This window comes from Vigna umbellata, chromosome 6 (genome assembly GCF_029865625.1).
Source record: "Vigna umbellata cultivar VRB3 chromosome 6, Vumbellata_1.0, whole genome shotgun sequence".
NCBI classification, from domain to species: domain Eukaryota; kingdom Viridiplantae; phylum Streptophyta; class Magnoliopsida; order Fabales; family Fabaceae; genus Vigna; species Vigna umbellata.
In genome coordinates this window covers 19,006,288-19,017,857 of record NC_142170.1, presented here as the reverse complement: position 1 = coordinate 19,017,857, position 11,570 = coordinate 19,006,288, and the positions used below count along the sequence as shown (strand labels likewise).

At 35.5% G+C, this 11,570-nt stretch overlaps 1 non-coding gene and 1 pseudogene across 2 annotated transcripts; both read left to right on the top strand.

Annotated features, from left to right (window-relative positions):
- The first annotated feature begins 1,052 nt into the window (after nucleotides 1-1,052).
- Nucleotides 1,053-1,248, top strand: LOC124822149 (U2 spliceosomal RNA). The gene has a single exon (XR_007027523.2). It is a non-coding gene; the product is annotated as a U2 spliceosomal RNA (small nuclear RNA).
- Nucleotides 1,249-5,285: 4,037 nt separating this feature from the next.
- Nucleotides 5,286-10,312, top strand: LOC124822148 (eukaryotic translation initiation factor 4B3-like; annotated as a pseudogene). The gene is made up of 4 exons (XR_015780482.1): nucleotides 5,286-5,339; nucleotides 8,140-8,956; nucleotides 9,694-9,740; nucleotides 9,984-10,312. The product of XR_015780482.1 is annotated as a eukaryotic translation initiation factor 4B3-like (transcript).
- The last annotated feature ends 1,258 nt before the right edge of the window (nucleotides 10,313-11,570 follow it).

Here is an 11,570-nt window from a genome sequence, read left to right as displayed (position 1 = left end):
TCACCCTTTGTAGCCTTTGTCAGAGATCAATAAGCTTTGTCTAAAATAATTTAAGACTTATCTAAAATTTGAATAACACAACAAATAAGAAGCCTTGTTTAAGTGGGTTGTGTTCCAGAAATAACTTGATTCAATCTCTTCTCTGATAACGAACAAAAACAGATAAGGAAGTTGTGCTGTTATGAAAAATCGGTAAATGTATTATTAGTTATCATTTGATTATATTGACATGAAGAAATTACAGAGATTTGTATATCAGAAAAAGCAAGAGAAGAACCTTAAAGTAGTGGTTCAACAGATACACTTCCTCCTCCTTTCTTTCTCTGTAACAGATTACAGAAAGTTATACACTGCTATTTCTCCCTCACATATAATTATTCAACCGAGAATTGATTATTTTGGGTTTGGAGTTGTACATGTAGCACAGATACTGACATTTATATACTTAAAATCATCTAAGTTAGTCAAATTTAATAAATTAAATATATCGTCACTTAATACAAAAATGAATCTAGTCTATCTATCTACTTAATATCCAAAGAGTGAAAAGTAGTCATCACAACAATTTGGACACAACAATTTCGGATAGTTTATATAAATTTTATAACCTCTCCATCACTGGTTTACCTGACCCTTGGAATCACGCCAGAAAAATATAGCATTGGCTATAGGTACCTGTAACAAATCAGAAAAATGTTACCTAAATAATGTTTGGTATGCAGAAGGGAAGGTAGTAAACCATACAATTTCTAAAGCATCTTTATCCATGATAAGGAAACAGGGAATTTTGAATTTGAAGTTGTAATACATTGAAATGTTCTATTTTACATTTTTCAAATAGTTTAAATCTTTATGGTTAAATCCTAACTTCACGTAATTTAACTACAGTCACTTATCTTTATACTTTGAACCATAATTAATACGGGTGGTTTAATAGTAAATTATAATCATCTGGTCATATCAATCTAGTGATAAAGTCCCACATCCATCGTGAGTCTGACAAGAAGCTGCAACATATAACATAAAATTGGAATCCATATTCAACCCAAATCATACCTTTCTCGGCCTTTTGGCTAAGATCAAGTGTAGTATCTGTTCTTATCAGTTTAATATCTGATATGTGAACCATTGGTTCATACGATATTAAATTTATTTTTTAAGGGACGGAGTCAATTGCAGTGGCTTGCTACTGAGATTCCTAAGCATCGCTCTTGCTTTGCACTATTGCAAGGGCTGGGTGCATCCCACCTATATTCTATGTTAATGTTTGTCTTTTATGTCTTAGATTTATCAACTATTAATTTTATTTTGTTCTTTATCCGAATTAAGTTTTGTTAATCATGTTGTTTTGCTGTCTATTCTTATTCAGTCTCATTAATTATATATATGTAGACATGAAGTTTATATATTCATATAATAAAATATATATACAGATAGATGAAGTTCTAATACAAACTTGTATTTTTTTTTTTATAAATGAAATGGATAATTCAGATATTTGAAAGATTACCATATATAAGATAAATATTCGCTGTCATTTTAGTACTGCATTAGTATTTGGTTAGCTTAGGACTAGTCAGTCTCATCCGTCAAGAACCTGAACCTCCAGTAAATTGATTGGTGAGCCAAGCAAAATGAATTGAGCGGTCGGTCTTAAACAAGAATTAGGATTGGTGATGATTATGTTAAGTCAAAGTACGCTTATTACTAGTTGATCCATAATTAAGTCGATGTTAATCCGAAGTCAATTTCGAAATCTATAAAATAGAGGTTTGAGGTATTGTGGTAGGTTGATTATATTTAATATACATTTATTATTAAACTATCGAATCTATGCAAGAGATGCAAGGAAGACATGAAGTCGAGATAGCGATACTAAAGGCTGAGAACACAATTGTGCGTCAGGAGAAGACCACTCAACATTCTCTATCGATCGTTGCTAGTCTGTCCAATCGGAACAAGTAGGTTGATCAAACGACCAAAACAATTTAAGAGGCGAGCACGTGGGCGAGTATGGGAGCTCTCACAGTGCAAACGATATAGACAGAGGGTTTGCTACCTTTTATAGCTACTTTCATGGAGGCAACGATGTCCGAGCGGTCGATGCCTCTAGTGTTCGAGAAGTATGATGGGTCGACTAACCCCGACGAGCATCTGCGATCGTCAACACCAAGGCGTTCTACTCAACGAGTGATCTAGTATGGTGTAGGGTCTTCTCCTTGTCTCTGAAGGGGGAAGCATTGACATGGTTCAACATTTTGCCACCCAACACAGTGGATAGCTTCTCCACTATCCGTACCCTATTCGATCGACAATACTGTAAGTCTCTTCATGAACATACCACAATTAGTTGTCTTCTTTCCTTTGGACCATGCATCAGTGTGGAACATGTACCCATTGATAAAGTACACATGCAATTCTTTGACGCATCTTATGGGCCAATTTGAAAAATCCCTTAACTCTTAAATTATGGGACTTAATGGCTGGTTATGAACCCACAAATACGTCAAACCACCGTCAGTAACATCAAGTGTTATACCAATTGTTTTTTTTAATTAACGAAAGCATATACATACTTGATATCTATACCAATGAGGAAATTCTGAGTGTGTTCTAGCATAAGTACTTCCTTCTACGACTTGTTCGGCCACAAGGAATGAGTTGTTAAACAAATACATAATTGTTGACTATAGACATTTAATGATTGGAAAACACAAATAGGGTTCAGAACATACTCAATGTATAATTTCACTTTAGTGCAATTGAATACCACATGCACATGAGCTGAATTGAATTCAACATTACTTAACCAATGAGTGAACTCCTTACCCGTGCGATGACCAATTTGTCGAAACACCAATAAAGTTGAGTGATAACAGTTGAAAAACTGTTATTTTTATACTTATTTTTGATATAAAAAACACCCTTTATGACTTAGAATTTAGCTTGAAATCATGTTTTTGCTTAAGTTGTGGAAATAAGAGAGTTGGATGAGTTTTATGCTTGGTTTTCCTTGTTTTGGCAGGAATTTAGAAGAATTGGATGAAATAAGTTGAAGTAGCAAGGAGTTGGACTCAGGAAAGGAAGGAAAAGTGCACAATTCAAGTATCGTAGTCACCACTAAGCGCCACTTTACCGTTGAGCACCATGCTTGCTTGTTGAGTACACTGTCTTGCGCTTAAGCGTCATCGCTGAGGGCTAATTCTGAGTGCCGCACTCATCGCTCAACGCCATTTCACCGCTGAGCGCCGTTAACTTGGGGTTGGGCCAATTTTCTGTATTTTTTAATAAACTATATAAGGTTTTAGTCGACCTAGGGTTGACATCTTTGGACAGAAAGAGGCGAAATCACACTCCTTTAACCCCTTGGAGGCGGATTTTGGATGCGGAAGCTCCGATGTTCAACTTTTAGGGTTCTATCTTTCATTCTTTTCATTATTTTCATCTAGTTCCACCATGCCTATGGTGAACTAAACCTCCATTGTTGTTGGGGAAACGATGTAATCCTTTGAAACTCTCATGTATTGAATTGATTCTTGATTATATATGCTTTACTTCATTAATTGTTAGGGTTTTTCCTCTATACTCTATGCATGCTTTGTTTAACTCATTCAATTGCATGATTATTGGTTTTGTCACTATGACACATATGAGAAAATCTAGAATTGGAGAAATTCTCTCGGAAACAATATTACCTAGACATAGGAATAGGAGGATCGATTGCCTTTAAGCTTATGTGCGAATGTAATGCATGATTAATTGCTAGGGAGACAAGACATTGTGAACTAGTAATTAGGATTAGGCTTTCTTCACTGAGACATCGAGTTTAAGGTAAATTAGAAAGTGGCATTAACATTAATGAAGAAAGATGAATTCATAAATACATGAGAATGGATAGGATAAGTCGGAAACCCCAACAACATAATCATTCCATATTTTACATCAATCACTTTTGCATCTTTCAATCCAATTGATCAAAACTTGCATTCATGTTTATTTTTCGCAATTCAACCACAATGATTTTGTTTACAAGTTTAATTTAATCAAGAAATCACATAACTGTCTAGGTCGTGAGTCCTTTGGGAAACGATACTTGGTCTTACCATTTATTATTACTTGATATGATTCGGTACACTTGCCGAAGTGTTAACATTGAGTGACATGTTTCAGTTTGCCATTGTATTTCATTCCTAACATTGTTCGACGACAGCGTGAAGTTGTTAGCAAAATCTTGAAGTTTACGTGTTTTGATGATGTCTCAAAGTCAAGTCTCAAGTGTTCAAGTTGAAAGAAAACCTTTATGAAGACTTTTTTATGTATAAGGTGTTATTTATCCTTGATTCCATGTATTGTAGGCTTTAAATTTTGTTTTGGAGTAAGAAAAACTTTTCAACATGCAAATTCTTCATCATGGTTACATCATATCAATTAAAATAGACACCATAGGCTCACAGAAATCGTATACACAAGCATAACATGTGAATAATCAAAGAATCATAGTTTGGAACAACAGATTTAAAACCCCCCAATCTCTACCAACCCTAAGCATTCTCCCATGAGAACCCAAGAACCCATTATCACTGCATTTTACACGAATATTGTTACACACAAAACCCACCCCCATGTTTTCCTCTTGCTCCACATCAAGAAAATATCTTATTGTCTTACGTGATACCCCATGGCCCCATTACACCCCATGGTCCTTACAAAACATGTTTGGAAACAAAAATGTATGGCAAAAAATCTCCAACCCAAACCACAATCTACCTTATGTATAATCACATTTAAATATCAACAAACCATTACACCACTTACTCAGCTAAAGTGCACCCAAACAACCCATTCTTTCCACAATCTCACATATATATACTTAAGCACTAGGAACAAGTCGTGGCTGCACACAAAATAGAAACTCCATGCACTCTACCATGTAACTACCACAACCTCTTGTAATAGATTGTAAAAGATAGACCAATGCATGGAAAGACGTAAATAGTGGCACAACCATTTCAATCTTTTCTCACCTAGCCTAAACAATTTACTGGTTCTATTTTTGACCCCTTAGTATGGATTCCTATTATACTCTTCTTAGTTTTGAACTTTAAATGTTATTGATCTTCAGACTTAAATACTTTCCAAGTAACAATAAACACACAGAGAGGTAAGTCCTACATCCAAGATGATTCATTTATCTCTAGACAACTTTGTTGGTGCTTTACATCAACTTGCTAACATCATTGTATTTAGGAGAGACATTCACTTCCCATTGTACTTGTATAGGCAAGATGTCGCAAAAGCTTGCGTCAGGGAAAGAAGAACTGAATATTACCCTCATTCGGGTATGAATGATGTAATCATATGAATTGTTCTTTATATAAAACTGATTTATCTAATTATATTTGCATCAAATAATTTTTTTCTTTTGAAGTATATGTTTGGTGTAAGTAACAATATGGAGTCAATGATGTCTATAGGTTCATTGACCGTCAACTCACACATGAAGGCAATAAACTTTGATAACATCTAAGCATATGTCACTAACTACTTTCACGGAGGTAGGAAATATACTACAAAAAAAAAGAATTACCGACTGACAAAATCTGTTGATAATGTCAAATATTCGATGGTATTACATAGTTACTGATAAATTTCCAATGGCCAAAAGTATTTACTTGTGATTCAACATCAAGAGTATATCCCACCTTAGATGTGACCTTTGAGAGTCTAAGAGAGAAACCTTCATGTTAAATAATATAAAAAGCATCAGTAACATGAAGTTCAAAGTTTGAAAGAAAATAAATACTATATGATTGAATATTTTTAAAAAGTTGGCTTACAATAGTCTAGTGAGACCTCTCATCAACGTATACACCAATGCCTTTTCGAAGATGAGTTTGTGTAAACACCTCATCAACGTTGATAACTCGTCCAAGCTCTACTACTTGTAAAATTATAGAATATATATATAGAATTTGGGACAGGTAGCTTATGAGGAACCCTTATAATGTATTGAGCTTGCCTTCTAGGCTTCTTTACAGCCTTTCCCTTATCAGGACGAGAATGACCCTCTCCTAACATTACTGCAATGTGAAAGTATAAAAATAAATTGCAAAAGACTAGAGATGATTAATTAACGTGTAATACATAATTTTAGTGTATTGTTACAACTTTGTAGAATCGTGCATTTGTACATGTTTGTATTTGAATTTGTAGTTGTGTGATAACACAAGGGTTGTTCTAATTCAATCGTGTTCATTGTCGTCATCATCAGCATTGTCATCGTTGTTGGAACCGTTACTATGATCATCATAATCATTGATCGAGGTTGTACCCAAATCAAATTAATATGCAATTAAAGTGCAATATATACTAGGAAGTGACTCCTAGGCCGTCTCTCAAGGACCAACATTTGGTTCAGTCATTAGATCAAACACATGGTGGGGGAGCTTGTTGGAAAGATTTGTGAATTGAAATTAAACAACTAAAGCACGAATTCAAACACTAATTAAAAACAATTGGTCACTAATTCGATTGCAATGTTCCAATAACAGATTAACAACAATTACCCACTACTTTAACCCCCAATCGAACATGAATTAACCAACTAAGTGAAGACTAATCATGTTTTCATAAAAGTGAATTAAGCAATTAGGCAACGAAGCATGTACCCAATTGGAAGTGCACAAACAGATTGAATATGAGCAAAGTCAAAGCAGCAAAAACACAATAAAAATGCAGAATTGTCATGGAAACATCTCAATGACACTAATGACCAACCAAAAAGATTCACCATTAGAATGAAATGGAAACAACAAAACACAACATTCATGAACAATATGGAAACAAAATAAAGAAAAAAAACAATGCAACGAAACCCTAACAGTAAAACGAATATGGAAAAGGGAATTGGAATTGAAATAACAAACCCAAGCTAAATTGCAAGACGAAAATGAAATTTAGTGCAGTAACAAATGAATCAAACGTCGGTTGAAATGCCTAGAATAGTAGAAGCAAGGAAAAATGAAATTAGCAAGAACAATATGACAGAACTGAAATCTAAAATGAAATTTCAATTAGAAAACGAAATTCAATACATAAATGAAAAGAAGAGATGAAAATGAAACCCAAGCCCCAAGATGGAGGAAGTTGAAACACGCCTAAGCCTAAAACGAGACTGAGGAGAAAAGAGCCTCCAAATATGATTCAAGGGTTTTAAAAACCCTTAATTCGAATTCTGCCCTTCATATGGGCTTGTACAAAATCTTCCTAAAAATGGGCCCAAAGCCATAAAGTTTGACCCAATTACATTAAAAACGAGATAAGAATAAAATGTTGACGTGCACAATGGTAAATGACGTGGAAACACCCTTGTTGTCCTGAAATATGATTCCAAAAATTGTTCTACAAATAATAATGGGAATAATTAAGGTCAAATTAATTAAAATAAGAATTACTAGTCAAATTAAGCCCAAACAGTGAAATGAGACAATAATGGAGAATTAAACACAATTCATTAATACAATTCGGTACGAAAAGCTAAGTGAATAGTACAAAATAATGATTCATCAATCATCATTATCTTCATCGTCTTCAAGTTCTTCTTCTTTGTTGTCTTGTTCTTCCTCTTCTTCTCATTGTTCTTCAACTTCTTGTATTAGTCCTTTCAACCACTAGTAAAAAAATAGTTTTTTAACGCGTCTAATGCGCCTCAGTTTTTAAAACCGAAGCATATTAAAACGCAGTGGCATTTTTGTAATTAAGGTCCACTTATACGCCTCGGTTCATTAGAAACCGAAACCTATGCACTCTATTGCCTCGGTTATTTACGAAACCGAAGCATAAAGGTCTCTGCAAGATGTCATTGGGCATTTATGTTTGGTTTGCCTTTTAACCGAGGCATATAGGTTATTTTGAATTTTTCTTTTAGCTCTTTAGTCATCGGTTAGAATACGAATCGATTTAGTAATGTTCTTACTGCCTCCTTTATTTGTTGAACTGAGGTAGTAGTCCTTACACTTTTTCAAAATTACTGAAAGTTTACACAGTTTTCTTCTTCCTCTAGCACGCCTCCTCGCTCTTCTTCTTCTTCCCCTGTGACCTCAACCACAAGTGGGCGAACCTCCACTACCAAACGCATAGTTCTCGCATTCTCCATTTCTCTCGTGCAAAGAAATCTCCACTTCGCGGTCTGGTTTCTCTCGTAGGTTGCTCGTTGCGTCCACTGTCGTGCCGCCACAGTTCGTCCACCATCGGCGTCTCCATTGTCTCCGACGCCTCCATTGTCTCCGACGCCTCCATTGTCTTCGACGAAGTGGGGCTAGGGATTCCAATCGCGAGCTTCCTCCTTCTCGCGCTGAAGAGACTGATAATTGGGCGGCGACAAAGAAACCTTCGGAGGGTTTGAGAGGAGGGAGAGGGATAGAGGAGGGTTCTTCGATTCGCAGTCGCGCGATGAGAAATCGGAGAGCTAGGTTTCGGAAAAGAGTTTTGTGTCGTCGGAGCGGAAATTCGCCTCCAACGGTGAAGGGTTTGAGGGAGAGAGGAAGGTTATTGGGTTTGGCTCCAACGACAGCGTTGATTCAAATGACTGGAACAAGAAGAAGGACAAATCCAACGTTGATAGCGAGAGTGTTGTGTTGGTGGAAAGAGACCAAGGCCTTTTCTGCAACCTCGATCTCTGTCGGTGTTCAATAAAGGGGGGATGGGAATGTGGGGAAATCTAAAGGGAGTTAATCCGTTCGGAGAAGCGAGGTCAGGGACGCAGGTTTTGGCAGAGAAAGGGCAAGATTGAAAAAAGATTGATTAACAGCTTCAAGATTAAGGAGACAGGTGGAGGTGATGCCTTTGTAAAGTAGGGTTTTTGGTATTTCAATGGAGGAGGACGAACTCCTTTGCCTGAAAGTCTCACTAAGAGGAGTTGGAGGAAGCCCATATTTGATGATGAAAGTTCTAAAAGGTTTGTCACTGATACTATTTCTTCTTGGATCCTTGTTTTTGCTGTTGAGATTGTGTTGTGTCTTTTATCATATTGGACGTTTCTTGCTAGTATTATCTTCTTTGGATACTGATTAATTCAACGTGTATTCTTAGCTGATGCCTAAGTGTGAAAAAAAAATGAACCAAGTGCTCAGAATTGTTACGTGCACGTCTAAAATCGTAGAGAGTATAAATAGCACGTCTGAAATTGTTATGTGCACGATCTGAAATTGTTATGTGCACGATCTGAAATTGTTATGCTTCTTGTTTGATAGCGTGTTAGAAAGTCAAGTTCGAGTTAAGTTTTTGTGCTTTTATATCATTGATTTTTACAATCTTTTAGGGATGTCCTTCATTGAAGCAAACATTGAGAAGCTCAAGGATATCGAAAACTGTTGCCCATGTTGGTTTATCATTGTTTTTCCTATAATGGTTTAACTTTCGGAGTGTGCTGGAATTAAAATTGTGTTCCCAATTACAGTGACATTGTCTGCTACTGTAATGAATGGAATATAAGGTGTTTAATGACTCTGTTCTTTTTCATTTGTATGTGTGTAAGAGAAGATACGAAACACACTTATCAGTTAGCATAGATTTATCCCTGATTTATTAATCGCTATCATTTATGAAAAGTACCCAATAGTATCAAACGTTATTCCCTTTGTTGAAATTTTATAGCCTTTACATTTAATGATGTTCTTTTGCATTAATTTCCAGTGTTCTTGATGATGTTGAGCTGGATGGTCCGGATACCAGAAGTTCAGGTATTATATTAATTTACATTTTTTGAAAGTGTAAATTCATAATCATAAGTTGAGAATTTATCCTTCTTTATAAGTGAATTAAAGTGCTGCATGCTTTTATATGTGGTTGTTATCACTGCTAGATAATTCAGGAAGTAAATAATGTTGGTACTAAAATTTGCATGGCCCCACTTGTGGATGTGGTCATCTTATTTAATTTTCAATTAATATTTATATTAACCTTTTTCTCACTATGTATTTCAGATGTTCTGCCGGAAGGTCTCATACATGAACTTCCTAGTGAAAACGAGTTTCATGAGGCAACTCCTGACGCTCTAGATGGTTCACTGTTCCAATCACCCTCTGCTACTGCAAAAGCATTCATGAGTTTATTTTTATGTGTATTGTGGTACTCTATCTTTTGTAAATCTTTATTTTAGTGTGTATTGTGTGTATTGGCTTAATTCTTGATTGTTGGAAGATCTGCAAGAAAAAATTGTTCAATGTTCTTAATTTGTATTGGACAGATACTGCCTTGGTTCAGTAGGAACCGAGGCGAAATATATATAAAAAAGGAAAAATTGTACTGCTTCGATTATTTGTGAACCGAGGCAAAATCATGTCCTTTTTGCCTCGCCTGTATATGCCTTGGTTACGAAACCGCTGCCTATAACTGAAAATAACCATTGTCGTTTCCCTCGAATGCACTAGTGAACTCTTCAACATGACCATCGAAGTCGTGCAATGTGGATACACCTTCCACTTGAATAATTTCACTTGCATGTGTCATTTCATCAACTTAGTAAGGGGGTATCCTCTTCAACATCATTTGACTCAATGCGACCCCTAGACTTGGTTTGTATTGCAACACACCAACCATATTTGTCAATGCTACGAAATGTTGGATATGGGACATAATAAACTTGTCTAACATTATGAGCTAGAATGAATGGATCAAATGGGTGGTATCTTAAAGTCATTTGAATTTCAACAATCTTATACCTAGGATCCACTCTTGTTCCACTCCTAGAAGGATCAAATCATTCACAATAAAAAAGAATTACTCTCTTTGGAGTAGTTGAAGTGTTGGACTCTAGCTCATAAATTTTATGAATAATACCATAAAAATCATGATAACCACCCATTGTAAGGCCTTTCACAAACACACCACTATTAGTTGACTTCTTTCCTCACGATAATGCATCAGTGTGAAACTTGTACCCATTGAAAAAATATGTGTATCATTCTTTGACACATCTCATGGGCCAATTTGACAAATCCCTTAGATCTTGAATTATGAGACTTAATGGATGGTTAGGAACTACAAATACGAGAAGAAAGATTTAGTTACAAGTGTTATTCAAATTGTTTTTAAAATTAATGAAAACATACACATACTTGATATTTGAACCGTTGAGGGAACTCCGAGTCTATTATACCAGAAGTACTTCCTTTTGGGACTTGCATAGCCATAAGAAATGAGTTGTTAAATATGAACACAATTAGTGACTATAATAAATTTAGGATTGGCAAGTTAAGAATGAGATGAGAACATACACAAGGTACACCTTCACTTTAGTGTAATTAATTAACATATGGACGTGAGCAGAGTTAAATTCAACATCAACTAACCAATGAGTGAACTCATTGCCTGCATGACGACTTACTTGGTGAAACACTAATAAAGTTGAATGACATGTGGCAGCTTGCCATTGCGTTTCATTCCTAACATTTTTGAGTGATAACATCAAGTGCTTAAAATAATGTGAACAAAAGTACGTTGTCTCACGATGCAAGTAAGTTACACATCCTTCTACTTTGACTTTATTTTTCGCCGAACATTTTAATTCT